Source organism: Arvicanthis niloticus, chromosome 6 (genome assembly GCF_011762505.2).
Source record: "Arvicanthis niloticus isolate mArvNil1 chromosome 6, mArvNil1.pat.X, whole genome shotgun sequence".
NCBI classification, from domain to species: Eukaryota; Metazoa; Chordata; class Mammalia; order Rodentia; family Muridae; genus Arvicanthis; species Arvicanthis niloticus.
Genome location: NC_047663.1, coordinates 103,839,287 through 103,856,515, shown reverse-complemented (window position 1 = coordinate 103,856,515; position 17,229 = coordinate 103,839,287). Strand labels below are relative to the sequence as shown.

Here is a 17,229-nt window from a genome sequence, read left to right as displayed (position 1 = left end):
GAATGTCACCACACCAAGAAAAGAGCTTATGGACCATGAGAAGGAATCTACATTATCCAGTTTGGAGACAGCAAGGACAATATCACAGGGGACCCACATGGTTGTCCTCACCAAATTATCCATTGTATATGACTGGTTAGAATTCTGGGTTTTGATGTTTACTGATATTTGGAGGATGGAATGCAAGCATCCAGGATAAAATGAATCCAAATTTACACAGCCATAGCTTGCTGTGTGCTTGCAACAAAGCAGCAAATGACGGCCCAGCTACTGCCTTCACTCTCCTCTTCCTCCCTGAACCTCAAAAAAAGTGCAAATTCAAAGTCACCACTTGGTTCAAAACGAAACACACCATGTCTAAGACTTGAAACCTTGGACTCCAGCATCTGTTCCACAGGCTGTCTTTCAGGAGAGTCAACGTCCAAAGACAGTGCTTAATTCCAGGAGAATCAGCTCTACGGTCTGGTTTTGGTACACAGTGTGAACCGTGTATTACCAGTCTCTCTTTCTGGCTTTAGAAGAATGGGGCCAAAAACAACCGCTATGCTCTGATAGGTCATTCAGTTTTTCTCCGTTTTCTATGACCCCTTTGAGGTGTCTAAACAGAATCTGCATTGTGTCTTGATTTGGCTTCGGTAACTGTCTGATTAAGTCCTTAACTGCAGTGACATGCTGTCTGAGTTCTTGTTTAATTGCATTAACAAAATCATTGAAATGATTAAATGTAAAAAGAGGTTCTGATAATTCTCGAAAGGACATTTTCAGTGCTCCCATGATGACATGAATGTCTTCTCATTTCTTCTCATTCCAGTCCAACTTCTCATCATGATTGACTGCAAACCTCAGCTTCTGGATCACCACAAGGTTGTCACTCACTCTGTAGATGACCATCAACATTTAACCATGCTCTTTGATGTGTTCAATGCATAACTTCACAAACTTTGGCACTGACCCATTTTTTTCTCTGACACGGATTAGAAAGATTAAGCAAATACCTGATCTTTGATATAACCTTTCTCAGAAACAGCTTGCAAAATGGGGTGCTGGGTAAAAAAACCTCTTTAAGTTTTTCTTAGTTTTCTTCTGCTCTGAAGAATCCATGCTGGACCCTTCATTGAGCAAAGTTTTTTAAGCTCTTTCCGGTCCTTTTCTTTATCCTGCTTTCTACCCCCTCCCCAACCCTCACCCTTGCTCCCCCTGTGAATCTGGTGTCTCCTCTTCAGCGGCCTCTGCTACCTGGTTACTGAGAAAACTTTACTAAGAACTTCACAACAATCATCAATAGCAGCAGCAGCATCAGACTGAATTAGCAGCTCTGTTCCTTGGTGGGTTTTCAGCTCCAATACATTCTTCTTGTTTGATTTGTCCTTTGATGCCATTTCAATCACTGCCCCCTTCAGGTCCACTGTGAATTCTGGTTTGGACTGATTACTCCCAAACCAGCTTGTACTACTTCCTTGAGTTTTCTTAAAAGTAAAGATGAACCCTGCAACACTGCCCAAGAAGACAACCAGTTCTTTCAAAACTTTTTCCCATTTTCAGTAATTTTTGTTACATTTAACAATCCATAATTCTCCTGACCCTTGTCCTTGGATTCCAATGCAATGGTGCTATGTCTCCATTTAGTTAACACTGTTGGTTCTTGCAACCGCCTGTCCAACTGTTAATTATTTCTCTTTGCTGCTGAGATGAAGCATTATACCTTGGCAATTCCCACTCTGATTAAGATCTGTCTGCACTATAATAATACTGTCTACCTTGATCATCAACATGCTTGAGCCACTCTTGCTCTCCTGGGCGCTGAAAATCTCAGCTTGTGCTCACATCCTGAGCCCATCAACATGGTCTCCAGGTGTGTTCCTGGGTTGTGTGGTTATATGAAGGGTCCAGCATGGATTCTTCAGAGCAGAAGAAAACTAAGAAAAACTTAAAGAGGTTTCTTACCCACTGTGTGTAACAACAGCCTGAACTATCTTTGTGAGTCTTCCATTCCACGATAACTTAAATTGCTGGGCTCCCAGGAAGAGGAGGAAGAGCAGACTGTGATATTTTCAGTTCCTGTAGGTTAGCATAGACTGGAGAATCTGGCCTTCCTCCAGACTCAGAATCCTGGTGTGTTCTTTTGGAGCCTCCTCCAGCTGAGTCACATGACTGTTCCTGAGAACATAGAGAAGCTAGTCTTCTCTATGTCCAAGAACTCTGGCCCAGGAAAATGACCAAATAAGCGTGTCCTATTCTGTCTGGAAATTTTAGGAGAATGTGAGTGACTGTTAAACTTTCTGTTATTATGGGGCAGGTTCAGGCTTAGGTTGAGAGTCTGGCCTGAATTATAATTGGATCCAAAATTCTGATTGGCATCACAAATAAGACCTGTTTCTTGAACAGATGGTGATGGCTTTCCAAAACTTGAAAGCATAGGTATTTTGTTCACATTTTCTGTCAATCTCTGGAGATGCATACTCTGTATCATCTTCATAAACTTATTTGGCAGTCCTGTTGCCTGCTTCACAGGTGGCATCAGTGCTTTTCGAGTAACCTCCTTGACATACTGTGCTGGCACATAAACGCTTTGGAGTTCTCATCAGGTCTGACTTGCCATCAGTTATCATTGGTCTTCTTCACCAGGAGGTAGTGCTCCCCTTGTCTAATCACAATCTTCCTGTCCTTTACTTCATACTCATAGTCATACTCCACCTCAATGTACGCTTGCCCTACGGCAATCTTCGCACTTCTCTCAGCCATTTCTACTCAGTAACACTCACTCACAGCAGACAGCATGCCTTGTGCCTCGATGCATTCGTATAACACTTGGGAGTCTGTAAACATGATGTTTCATTTAAACCAAAGATTGAAGACCTCCCCATCAGGCATTGTGGCAGAGTGACAATCACAATTTTTTGTTTGTTTATTACTTTTATTTTTTTACAGTCCAGTCATTATCCCCTTCCCAGTCCACCCTTCGACTGTTCCTCATCCCATTCCTCCTCCCCCTGTCTCCAAGAGGATGTCCCCACTCCCCGACACCCCACCCCTATCAGGTCCCTCCACTCCCTGGGGCCTAAAGTCCCTCAAGGGTTAGGTCTTCTCTCACTGAAGCTAGACCAGGTAGTCCTCTGTTGTATATGTGTCAGTAAAGTCAGACCAGCTAGTATATGCTGCCTGGTTGATGGCTCAGTGTCTGAGAGATCTCAGGTTAGTTGAGACTGCTGATCTTCCTATAGGGTCACCCTCCTTCTCAGCTTCTACCAGCCTTTCCCTAATTCAACCACAGGGGTCCATTGGTTGGATGTAAGTATCTGCTTCTGTCTCAGTCAGCTGCTTGTTGGGCCTCTCAGAGGACAGCCTATCTGTAAGTAGACTATAGCATCAGTAATAGTGTCAGGATTTTGAGCCTCCCCCTGAGATGAATCCCAAGTTGGGACAGTCACTGGACCTCCTTTCCCTCAGTCTCTTCTCCATTTTTGTCCCTGTAGTTATTTTACACAGGAACAATTCTAGGCCAGAGTTTTTCACTGTGGGATGACAACCCCATCCCACCACTCAATGTATTGTCTTTCTACTGGAAGCAGACTCTACAAGTTCCCTCTCCCCACTGTTGGGCATTTCACCTTTGAGTCCTGAGACTCTTACCTCCCAGGTCTCTAGTACATTCTAGAGGGTCCCTCCCCCAAATTCCACCCCCTAGGTAGTATATGTTCATTTTTTCTGCTGGCCCTCAGGGCTTCTCTCGTGTTCCCCTTTCCTCAACACCTGATAATGTTCCCCCTTTCCTCTCCCTGTCCCATCTTTCACCCAGGTCCCTCTCTCCCTCTGCCCCATCGTGATCGCTTCCTTCTCCTTCCCAAGTAGGATTGAAGCATCTTCACTTGGGACCATCTGCTTGTTAACCTTCTTGAGTTCTGTGGATTGTACCTTGGGTATTCTATACTTTTTGGCTAATATCCACCTAGTGAGTACATACCATGCATGTCCTTTTGGGTCTGAGATCTCACGCAGGATGATATTTTCTAGTTCCATTCATTTGCCTGAAAAACTCAGTATATCCTTGTTCTTTTTTCTCTAATAAAAAAAAAAATCATATTTACTTAGCAGCATTCAGAATGTCAACAAAACAGCCGAAATTTTTTTTTGCAATTACAGAGTGGTATTCAGTTAACAGAACAACAATTGTCTTCGTATAAGCTGCATCAGAGACAACTGAAGATGGAAAAAAAAAAAACAAAAATAAAACCAAAAGAAAAGAAAAACCAAACTACTGTCCCCATATATAACTATTTTGTGCTGTGCACCAACAAGAACCTGCTTTAAATTTCCATGCCAATTTACAACCCCCAGACTGTACCAGGCAAGGTTAGTGGCTATTGAAAGTACCACCAGGACAGGGCTATCTAAAGACACATTCGGTAGTGTGTTAACTATACAAAAAAAGACACTGTGCAGTTTAAAAACAAATCTTACACAGCCTCACATTTCAATTTTTCTTTAAAAGGAGTGAGTTATGTACAGGGGGTTAAATGCTTTATAGACAAGAAAAAAAACTGCGCTAGCACCAACTTATTCACCATCTTCTTCTTCATCTTCGTCTTCCTCTTCTTCCTCCTCTTTCTCATCATCTTCCTTTTCCCTCTTTTTTTTGCTCTTTTCAGCCTTGACTACCCCCTTTTCACTGCATCAGGTTTTCCTTTAGCTCTGGAGGCAGCAATATCCTTCTCACACTTCTCCTTCAGCTCGGCAGCCTTCTTCTCGTAGGGCTGCTTATCATCCGCTGCAATGTTGTTCCACATCTCTCCTAGTTTCTTTGCAACATCACCAATGGATAAGCCAGGATGCTCACCTTTGATTTTTGGGTGGTACTCAGAACAGGAAGAAGGCCGAAGGAGGCCTCTTGGGTGCATTGGGGTCCTTGAACTTCTTTTTGGTCTCCCCTTTGGGAGGGATGTAGGTTTTCATTTCTCTTTCATAACGAGCCTTGTCAGCCTTTGCCATATCTTAAAATTTCCCCTTTTCTTTAGCAGACATAGTCTTCCGCCTCTCTGAGCACTTCTTGGAGAACTCTGAGAAGTTGACAGAAGCATCTGGGTGCTTCTTCTTGTGCTCCTCCCGGCAGGTTTGCACAAAGAATGCATATGAGGACATTTTGCCTCTCGGCTTCTTAGGATCTCCTTTGCCCATGTTTAGTTGGTTTTCCTCTGCGAGGCACAGAGTCGCCCAGTGCCCGTCCGGCTCTCGCTTGCCCCGGCGCTGTCTCTATGGAGCTCAATGTACTTCAATGGCTGTGAAAGCGGGAGCCAGACGCCTATATCCTTGTTCTTAATAGCTGAATAGTATTCCATTGTGTAAATGAACCACATTTTCTGCATCCATTTTTCCATAGTGGGACATCTGGGTTGTTTCCAGCTTCTGGATATCACAGATATCCAGAACATAGCTATGTTCATAGCTACTATGAACATAGTGGAGCACATGCCCCTGCGGCATGGTAGGGTATCTTTTGAGTATATGCCCAAGAGTGTTATAGCTGGGTCTTCAGGTAGATCTTTTTTCAATTTTCTGTGGAACCTCTACATTGATTTCTAGAGTATTTGTACCAATTTGCAATCCCATCAGTAATGGAGGAGTGTTCCTCTTTCTCCATATCCTTGTCAACAAGTGCTGTCATCTAAGTTTTTGATCTTAGCCATTCTGATAAGGTGGAATCTCAAGGTCATTTTGATTTGCATTTCCCTGATGACTAAGGATGTTGAACATTTCTTTATGTTCTTCTTGGCCATTAGAGATTCCTTTGTTGTGAATTCTCTGTTTAGCTCTATATCCTATTTTTTAATTGGGTTTTTTGGTTTCTTGGAAGTTAACTTTTTGAGTCCTATATTTATTTTGGATATTAGCCCTCTATCCAGTGTGGGGTTGGTGAAGATTTTTTTCTCAATTGGTAGGTTGTCAATTTGTCCTTCTGACTATGTTCTTTGCCTTACAGAAGCTTCTCAGTTTCATGAGGTCCCATTTATCAATTCTTGATCTTAGAGCCTGAGCCACTGGAGTTCTGTTTAGGAAATCCCACACACACACCCAACCCCTCCTTGCAAATGAGTTCAAGGCTCTTTCCCACTTTCTCTTCCATTAGATTCAGTGTGTCTGGTTTTATGTTGAGGTCCTTGATCTACTTAGACTTGAGCTTTGTGCATGGTGACAAATATAGATCTATTTTCATTCTTCTTCATACCAACTGCAAGTTAGACTCTATTGTATATTTTTTTGGCTTCTTTGTCAAAGATAAAGTGTTCATAGTGTGTATTTTTATTTCTGGGTCTTCATCTGTATTGCATTGATCAACCTGTCTCTCTCTGTACAAATACCATGAGGTTTTTATCACTATTGCTCTGTAGCTTGAGGTCAGGGATGGTGATTTCCCCAGAAGTTCTTTTTTTGTTAAGAATTGTTTTTGCTATCCTGAGTTTTTTGTTTTTCCATATGAAATTGTGAATTTCTCTTTCCATGTCTTTGAAGAATTTTGTTGAAATTTTGATGGGGATTGGATTGAGTTTGCAGATTGCTGTTGATAGAACGGCCATTTTTACTATGTTAATATTACCAATCCAAAAGAATGAGCAATCTCTCCATTTTCTGAGCTCTTCAATTTCTTTCTTGAGAGACTTGAAGTTCTTGTCATACAGATGTTTCACTTATTTAATTAGAGTTACCCCGATATTTTATATTACTTGTAATTACTGTGAAGGGTGTTGCTTCCCTAATTTCTTTCTCGGCCTGTTTATCATTTGTATAAAGGAGGGATACTGATTTGTTTGAGTTAATTTTCTATCCATCCTCTTTGCTGAAGTTGTTCATCAGCTGGAGAAGTTCTCTGGTAGAATTTTGAGGTTGCTTATGTATACTATCATATCATCCACAAATAGTGATACCTTGACTTTTCCCTTTCTGATTTGTATCCTCTTTAGTTGTCTTATTGCTCTAACTAGAACTTCAAATACTATATTGAATAGATAGGGAGAGAGTGGGCAGCCTTGTCTTGTCCCTGATTTTAGTGAGATTCTTCAAGTTTCTTTCCATTTGATTTGATTTTGGCTGTTGGTTTGCTGTATATTACTTTTATTATGTTTAAGTGTATGCCATAAATTTCTGATTCATCTAAGAATTTTAACATGAAGTGGTGTTGTATTTTGTCAAAGGCTTTTTCAGCATCTAATGAGATAATCATGTAATTTTTTTCTTTCAATTGGTATAAGTAGTGGATTATGTTGATGGATTTTCATATGTTGAATCATAAGTGCATCCCTGGGATAAAGCCTACTTGATGGTGGTGAATGATGGTTTTGATGTGTTCTTGGATTCAGTTTGTGAGAATTTTATTGAGTATTTTCGCATTGATATTTATAAGTGAAATTGGTCTGAATTCTCTCTTTGTTGGGTCTTTGTGTGGTTTAGGTATCAGAGTAACTATGGCTTCATAAAATGAATTAGGTAGTGTTCCTTCTGTTTCTAGTCTGTGGAATAGTTTGAGGAGTGTTGGTATTAGCTCTTCTTTGAAGGTCTGGTAGAAATCGACACTAAAACCATCTGGCTCTGGGCTGGTTTTGGTTGGGAGGTTCTTAATGACTTTCTATTTCCTTATGGTTTATGGGACTGTTTAGATAGTTCACTTGATCTTGATTTAACTTTGGTATGTGGTATCTGTCTAGAAAATCACCCATTTCATCAGATTTTCCAATTTTATGGAATATAAACATTTTAGTAATATCTGATGATTTTTAAATTTCCTCAGCTTTGTTGTTGTCTCCCTTTTCTTTTCTGATTCTGTTAATTTGGATATTGTCTCTGTGCCCTTTAGTAACTTTGGCTAGGAGTTTATCTATCCCATTGATTTTTTTCAAGTAACCACCTCTTGGTTTTGTTGATTCTTTTTATTGTTCTCTTTGTTTCTAATTGGTTGATTTCAGCCCTGAGTTTGATTATTTCCTACTCCTCTTGGGTATGTTTGCTTCTTTTTGTTCTTGAGTGTTCAGGTATTCTATAAATTGCTAGTGTAGGATCTCTCCAATTTTTTTATGAAGGCACTTAGTGCTATGAATTTTCCTCTTTGCACTGTTTTAATTGTGTCCCATAAGTTTTCATATACTGTGCCTTCATTTCCATCCAATTTTAGAAAGTTTTAAATTTCTTCATTTCTTCTCTAACCTAGTTATCATTGAGTAGAGAGTTTTTCAGTTTCCATGAGTATGTGGGCTTTCTCTTGTTTTTCTTATTATTGAAGTCTAGTCTTTTTGGCAACTTGTATTCTAATGCTCATTGGGTCCCCCAAAATAGTTTGTATGAAAGGGTCTGCACATAGCTTCTGTGAACCTGACCCCAGTTAATTGTGAGTGATAAATAAAGATGCCAGCAGCCAATAGCTGGAGAGAAGAGACAGGCAGATTTAGGATTCCCAGGGAGGAGGGATGCCATGCCTGAGGTGTGTGCAAGAGAGAGAAGCGAGCCACCATCTAAAAGAACCAAGAGAATGAGGCCCAGAGGCCTGCTCAATTGGGTCTAGAGCAGCCAACATAGAACATAGAAATTGGTAAATCATAACTTAAAATTTTCTGTGGGAGGTAGATTCTAAAAGCACAGAGGTTAGGCAGTTGCCCAGCTATTGTGCAGCTTGAGACATATTAAAATATAATAGCTGTGTGTGTCTTTCATTCAGGGTAGTAATCCTACTCCGGGATTTATTAAAATATGTATTACTACAAGACTTAGTCTGTGGTGATTTGGTAGAAGGCATGGGATTATTTGAATCTTTTTGTATCTATTGAGGCCTGTTTTGTGTCCCATTATGTGTTCAACTTTAAAGACAGTACTGTGAGGTGCTGAGAAGAAGGTATATTCTTTTGTTTGGGGGTGAAATGTTCTGGAGATAATCTGTTAAATTCATTTGTTTCATAACTTCTGTTAGTTTCACTGTGTTTCTGAACAGAAACCAAACAGTTTCTGTTTCAATGGCCTGTCCATTGGTGAGAATGGCGTGTTGACATCTTCTATTATTGTGTGAGGTTCAATGTGTGTTTTGAGCTGTAATAAAGTTTCTTTCATGGATGTGGGTGCCCTTGCATTTGAAGACTAGATGTTCAGAATTGTGGCTTCATCTTGGTAGATTTTCTCTTTGATGAGTATGAAATATCATTCTCTACCTCTTTTGATAACTTTTGGTTGAAAGTGTATTTTATTGGATATTAGAATGGCTACTCCACCTTGTTTCTTAGGATCATTTTCTCAAAAAAAAATTTCCAGGCCTTTACTCTAAAGTAGTGTCTGTCCTTATGACTAAGGTATGTTTCTTGTATGCAACAAAATGCTGGATTCTGTTTACGTATCCAATCTATTAGCTGGCATCTTTTTATTGGGGAATTGAGTCCATTGATGTTGAGATATATTAAAGACTAATGATTGTTAGTTTCTGTTATTTTTGTTGTTGGGGGTGGTATTGTGTGTGTGTGTGTGTGTGTGTGTGTGTGTGTTTCTCTTCTTTTAGATTGTTGTGAGGTGATTAATTTCTTGTGGTTTTTTGGATGTAATTACCCTCCTTGTGTTGGAGTTTTTCTTCTAGTATCCTCTGTAGGGCTGGATTAGTAGAAAGATATTGTTTAAATTTGGTTTTGTCATGAAATATCTTGGTTTCTCCATGTATGGTGATTGAGAGTTTTGCTGGGTATAGTAGCCTGGGTTGGCATTTGTGTTCTCTTGGGATCTGCATGACATCTGTCCTGAATCTTCTGGCTTTTACAGTATCTGTTGAGAAGTCTGGTGCAATTCTGATAGATCTGCCTTTATATGTTACTTCATCTTTTTCCTTTATGGCTTTTAATATTCTTTCTTTGTTCTGTGCATTCAGTGTTTTATTATGTGGCAAGAAGATTTTTTTTCTGGTCCAATCTACTTGGTGTTCTCTAGGCTTCTCGTACATTTATACCCATCTCTTTCTTTAGTTAAGGGAAGTTTTCTTCTATGATTTTGTTGAAGATGTCTTCTGACCCTTTGAACTGTGAATCTTCACCCTCTTCTATTTCTATTATTCTTAGATTTGGTCTTTTCACTGTGTTCTGAAGTTCCTGGGTGTTTTGTTTTACACTTTGCATTTTCTTTGACTGATTTGTCAATATTTTCTATGGTATCTTCTATGCCTGAGATTCCCTCTTCTATCTCCTGTGTTCTGTTGGTGATGCTTGCATCTGTAGCTTCTGATCTCTTTCCTAGGTTTTTCATCTCCAGGTTTGCCTCCATTTGTAGTTTCTTTATTATTTCTATTTCCATTTTTAGGTCAGGATAGATCCCAACTCTGCTGGGCCCTTTGAGGGTACCAGCTGGCATGGGTATTGGGGCAGGGATCTCACCTATATCCTGCTGGTTATGGCCAACCTGCTGAGAGACAGTTCTGGGAGACAGGCAGACTGTGGGATGTACAAGAAGGGCAGACATGCAGATCTGCCCCAGATAAAGATACAGACCAGAAGCTGTGGTATTCTTGATAGATTTTAAAAACCTAGTGGTTTGGCAGTATCCAATAAAACCTTATTCACCAAATTTGGTGTCCTCAGTCAAACACCAGAGGGAGACAAAGGCACATAAAACTCTTGATCAGTTCAGAAACTTAATCTTGTTCTACAAGTCTTTCACTTGCTTAGAGTTACACCAAGATATTTTATACTATTTGTGGTTGTTGTAAAGGATGTTGTTTCCCTAATCTCTGTCTCGGCCTGTTTATCATTTGTATAAAGGAGAACTACTGATTTCTTTGAGCCACTTTGCTAAAGGTGCTTATCACCTGAAGTTCTCTGGTAGAATTTTTAGGATTGTTTATGTATATAATCATAATAGTGGTTCTTTGAATTCTTCCTTTCCAATTTGTATCCTCTTTATTTTCTTTAGCTGTCTTACTGCTGTAGCTATAACTTCAAATACTATACTGAATAGATAGGGAAGGAATGGGGAGTGGGGAGCCTTGTCTTGTCCCTGATTTTAGTGGGGTTGGTTTATGTTTCTGGCCATTTAATTTTATGTTGGCTATTGGATTGCCTTTTTTATGTGTTTAGGTATGTGTCTCATATCCCTGATCTCTCCAAGATGTTTAACATGAAGCAGTGTTGGATCTTGTCAAAGGTTTTTCTTCAGCATCTAATGAGATGATCATGTAATTTTTTCCCTTAAGTTTGGATTATATTGATGGATGTTCATATATTGAACATCCCTGCATCCCTGGAATGAAGCCTACTTGATAGTGGTGAATGATAGTTTTGATGTGTTCTTGGATTTGGTTTGCAAGTACTTTATTGAGTATTTTTGCATGTGTTCATAAATGAAATTGGTCTGAAATTCTCTTTCTTTGTTGAGTCTTTGTGTAGGTATCAGTGTGACTGTGGCCTCATTAATGTGTTAGCCTAGTGCTGTTTGTATTCTAATGTTAATAATGTTATAGATATAGTGTCAATTTAAGAAATAATTTACAAATAATTATAGTTTGGGACAGGGAGAAAACTAAATAGAGAGCTTACACTCTGAGATTTTTATCTTTCCTTTCCTCTTCTCTATTCTTTCTTTCTTTGGTATAGGGAAGGGGGTTGAAAAGAAAAAAGGAAGATAGAGTAATATTAAAGAAATCAGACAAATAGATTACATATACATAAACAGCCCTAAAAATTCTATTATTAAACACAGCATTTATACCCATAATTTTTATATTTTGATGCACAATTGAGTTTATGTTGTTTTATTGATACAGAATTTGTATACTGATACAGGTTTAAGGTTTTCTCTTACATTGTTAGAGATCTTTATGTTTTGATGCAAAATTGAGGTTATATTTTGTTACACTGATATGGAATTTTGTATATTGATGCAGGTTTAAGATTTTTCATTGGTATAAGTCTATGTATACTGATATCAAATTCAAATTTTATTTTATTACTCTTAGATAAGCATTGTGTCTATCCAACTCATTTAAGAATACAAAGCTTAGTCCGTCCTTTTAATCACTGCTATTACAAACTGTTTAAAATAATTCAGTAATGCAAGTTGATAGTCAGATAGTCAAATTCATGGTCTTATTAGATACTAATTTAGTTAATTACAATAAAATGTTTTCAATGTTATTCAAGTAGTAAATAACTAAAAATAATCAATGTTTAACAATTTAGTTAGGTTATATATAGATAGATGCTCTTTGAAAGTGTCAGAGATCCACAGATATGACACTTGAAATCATTTTATTATTAAAATATCTTTTGACTACAAGACATATCTGCTCCTTACAGTACCCCATTCCACTTCAAAAACTATGATGAGCATCAATTACCTCCATGTTGAGTTGATTCAATTGTGGCAAGCTAGCTGCTGGGCAAATGTCAGGGGCAGCCTTGCTTATACAGTGAAGGCCTAAAATCAGCAATAGGCCTAAGTCAGCCTGCTAGCACAAAGTCTTGGTCTCTGTGGAAAAACACTGAAACAGATAGCTATACGATATTGTAACCAAGCAGTTTTGGTGGAAATTTACCAGCCTGAATAAGAGCTAAAAGTCATAGACCTTGTGGATAGATAGCCTTGGTGGGAAGTACCAGCTTAGATAAAGACAAGTGATTCATAGACAGAGTCATAGTGTCCTGTCCACTGAACCTTCACCCAGCCAACACCCTGTTCTGGAAGATATCTGTACTCCCCCTGAAGACACCTACACTCCTGGGTCATCCCCTTCCCCACATTCTGCCTTTATTTGTATATAACCAATGTGTGAAAAAATTAAGATCAATGGTTTGATCAGCCTATAGACAAGCCATAAGTCTTTGCGTTCACCTGTTTCCCTTATTCTCTCTTCCAGGTGATCTCCCCAGACCCTGTTCACTGCCCTGCTGGATGGGGCAGGCAAAAGATGCCCTAACTACATCTGCAGACAAAATGTTGTCCAAAAACAACAAATGGATGCAGGGTAGTCAATTGCTAAGCTATGTTCCTTCATAATTCCTGCTTCAGTTAAGGTCTGCCGGATGTTCTGGGCTGGAAGGCTAAAGATAGATAATCTGATGTTATTTTAAAAAATGTTGGGGACGATACAGTCAGTCAGCTGTCTCTGTCTTTTTTTTTTTTAATTTTTGAAACTTGCATTCCTGTGCTTCCTGTATATTCAAGTAATATATTTTCCTTCTCAGGTCTTTAATAGGGTTGAAGATTAGATAGTTATAGTCTCATAATTAAACTTAAGTTGTTGAGCATTGAAGATGGTCTAGATTAAAAAGATGGCTTTAAGATGGTAACACAAATTAAAATAGAAGATGATTAGGTACAGAATTGTAAACTCATTAAGATAAGATAGATGGTAAGGTGCTTCATCTAGTTCCATAATACAAACAGGCCAGACTTTTGAATGTAATTCATACTTAATAGTTTTCATAATTACTTCAAAATAGTACTTACTATCTATTGTTTATTACTATAAGAGAAAAAAAACCTTTTTAAGGGGACAAAAAGGAGGAAATGTAGTGGTTTAGCCTGATGCTATTTGTATTCTAATGTTAATACTGGCTCCCCAAGTGGGGTTGCCCCTGATAAGCAGTAAACTTTCTCCCTATTTTAACTGGTCAATCACTACCTGTAATTGTGTAGTAGAGGGAAAAGGTAGGACTAAAGAAACAAGAGGGGTGGCAGGTAGAAAAAGAAGAAAAGAGAACTAAGGAAGAGGAGAAGGAAACCTCGATGGACCAGAACCAAGTGGTCAGGAAAAAACACAAGTATCAAGGGGTCTTATGGCTGGGAAATAAGTTAGTATAGTAGTAGATCTGCCCAATCTAGGCATATGGCTTATAATTAAAATATTTGGGTTGTGTGTCTTTTATACAGGCTTATTATTCAAGGCTTACTGTGGTAGGATAGCTGTACTCTGAATATGCTATATTGCCCTGGGTTTTGTTGATTGTATTCTTTATCCAACTGATTTTCCCTGGATGTTCCTGTTGTATCAGGTATTAGGAGGAGGCCTCTGGTGGGTATCCTTGGGCTGACCAATGGAACTCGGTGGGCAGTGCAAGTCTCCCAGCAGTTGGATGTGCCTCTGGTGACATGGGACCAGGGGCATGTGGTTAGGAGATTGAGGGTTGTGGGGAGGTAGGCAGAGAGGTGACAGTACAATAGAAGCAGACAGTACACAGCTCTGGGCAGCTTGGTGTACCTCAGAGGACTGGAGGGGCAGGAGAATGGGTTCATGAAGGGAATCTAACCTGTATGGTTCCAGATCAGTAGATCTGATGAAGGTGGGCAGAGAGGTGGCAGGACAATGGAGGTCCAGGTAACAGCAGACTTCTCAGGGCAGATCCAGTCTATTCAATTATTCAATCTACAAATGATTAATCAGTTGATTGGGTTGGAGTCCTCAGGATTCAGTTGAGCCTAGAAACATCTTCAAAGACACACCCAGATGTATGCTTTACCAACCCACACCATGTCTATCAGTCCTATCAAGTTGACAATCAACACTAGGATACTAAACTAGTCAACACCTAAATAAACAGTGGTTTGAGTTCAGTATGCATGAGTTCAGTCGTAAGTTTGAGCACATAAGAAACCCAAAACTTTCTTCTCTTTTTACCTTGCCATATGATACTAAACCATGTTTATGGTGCTGATGATAAGATGATACATTCATGTACACAATGATAGCATTGGCCAATGATGACAAAGTATTTGGACATGTCTTCTGGCTCTTTCCACCCTCTTTTCCAAGATGTTCCTTAACTGTAGGTGAAAAAAAGTTGTGTTGTAGCTGTGTCCTTTGAAGCTAGGCAACACACAGTTAGTAGTTCTCTGTATTTTAGCCATCTGTGGTTTTCTGTGACCGTCTCCAGCTGCCACAAAGAGAAACTTTGCTGAGGACTAAGAGATACTTATCTGTGTCTCTAAAGATAAATCCTTAGAATGTAGTTACAAACCATCCTGATTTGGTAAAGTGGGAGCAGTAAGTTCTCCTATAAGACTCATGACCTAACTAGCCTTGGGTGGTTGGTTGTGTTCCTAACTAGCCTTGGGTGGTTGGTTATGTTCCAGTAACGGGCATGACTTCTCTGCTGTTCCGTTGCCCTCAAGTTTAGTCAGAGAGGTTTTGGTTACTGCCAAGATATGAGTGCCATTATTCCACCTTTAGGAATATCTTGCCATGCTGGTCATCGTGGGTCATAGAAATGATACCTGGGTAAGGTATTCTTTGCCTCCCCAAACGTTTGGCAGCTTACATAGAACTTCATAGTACTGTTAAAGCTAGTCTTCATGTTTCAGTGTGTGGTCTCTGACAGATAGATAGATGGATGGATAGATAGATAGATAGATAGATAGATAGATAGATAGATAGATAGATAGAATCATAGATACATAGATATATAGATAGATACATAGATACATAGATACATAGATACTTAGATACTTAGATACATAGAGATATATCCTCCTAATACTTCCCAAACAGTTCCTTTAACTGTGGCCTGAGTGTTCAATCATGTGAGTCTATGGAGTCCGTTCTCATTCAAAACACCACAATAATCAACCACTTTATGATTGGAATTTAAAACCTGAACAAGAGGAAGAAAAGCATGCTTCATAGTATAAATCTAGAGAACTGTGGATGGTAAGTTCACAGGTTTCCATGGTGAACCACTATTGCATCATTATTCTATTAAATGGCCATAATCTCAAATAGTCCTATAAATTAGAACCTCTAGGTAATGCTCATAGACCTCGTCATTAAAGTTTCTCAGCACCAGGACCTGTGCTGAACACAGGAACTAAAGACTGACAAAGTGAAGGGACTTTCTGTGGAGTTCTTGGACATACATGTGATATATTGTACCTTCCTATATGTCTCAGGAACTGTCTTAGTTAGGGTTTTACTGCTGTGAACAGATACCATGACCAAGGTAACTCTTACAAAGACAACATTTGATTGGGACTGGCTTACAGGTTCAGAGGTACACTCCATTATCATCAAGGTGGGAACATGGCATCATCCAGGCAGGCATGGTGCAGGAGGAGTTGAGAGTTCTACATCTTCATCTGAAGGCTGCTAGCAGAATACTGGCTTCCTAGAGGCTAGGATGAGGGTCTTAAAGCCATAGTGACACACCTACTCCAACAAGGCCACACCCTCTAATACTCCCTGGGCCAAGTATATGCAAACCATCACAGGGACCATTCTGGAAAAAGAGGTGGAAAGATCTTAAGAACTAGAGGTCACCAGTTACTACCAATATGGGTGTCATTATTATACCTTTAGTTATAGCCTATCATGTAGGACCCTGAAAGGCAGCCTGGTGCCTGGTTGAACACAGGCTGGAAACCCCAGTGACTCTGAGGGACATCAGGCGTTTTGCCACACTCCTTGACACGAGGCCATAGCCCTCCATTAGATTTGTGGCCATCACTCATGTAAGGGCAATGCCCCAAGCCCCTCCATGACCTGTGGTCACATAGCCTCAAGACAGATCACCATTTTAATGAGGTACCTAAAAGCCTGAAGGGCTTAGCCAACTAAGCTTTCCTTCCCAGACACTCCTTCTTGCAAAAGGTATTTAACCTCAGGCCTGCCCTGAGAAAACGGGATATGATTTTTCTCTCATCCACTTTCTGCCATGACAATAAAAGCCTTAAAACTCTGGACTGCCTCCTGTTCATCAGTATCTTCCATGAGGAGCAACGGAGAAGGCCTTCCCTTATAGAGCTGCATCTAATCTCCCGCAGAAGGCCTCTCAGCATTCTCAGCCACAACCACTGCGGGGACCCAGCTGGAGTGCTCTTCCCCTCTCCCCTTTGGCCGTGGGCTGGATCCACCAGCCCATGGGCCCCCCCACTCCATTCTCAGCTCTTCTGCAGCTCCCAGGAGCACCTGGTTGCCAAGAGTCTGAGAACCAGACAGACCCCTGGTCTTGTTGCAGTCCTGGGGACCCCCAAGCCAGCTCCGGCTGTCCCCAGGACCTCATGCCCCCTCATCCCTGGAGTGGTGTCCTGAGGTTTCATATAGACTCCCGCCTGGCGTGGGGTAAGAGCAGTCAAGTTTCCTGCATCCTGCCTCCCCAAGCAGCCCTAGCCTTGTTGCTGGGCACACAAGGGACCCCACTTAACCCAACATCATGTTGCTCATTTTGTGCTTAATAAGCATCACAATTTACTATTACCCTCGCTTGGCAGCTTTTATAAACCTTTCAGGATTAT

The 17,229-nt window shown here is 40.1% G+C and overlaps 1 pseudogene; it reads right to left on the bottom strand.

Moving 5' to 3' along the window:
* Positions 1 to 414: 414 nt before the first annotated feature.
* LOC117711261 (rho GTPase-activating protein 12 pseudogene) lies at positions 415 to 2,742 on the bottom strand (annotated as a pseudogene).
* Between the last annotated feature and the right edge of the window lie 14,487 nt (positions 2,743 to 17,229).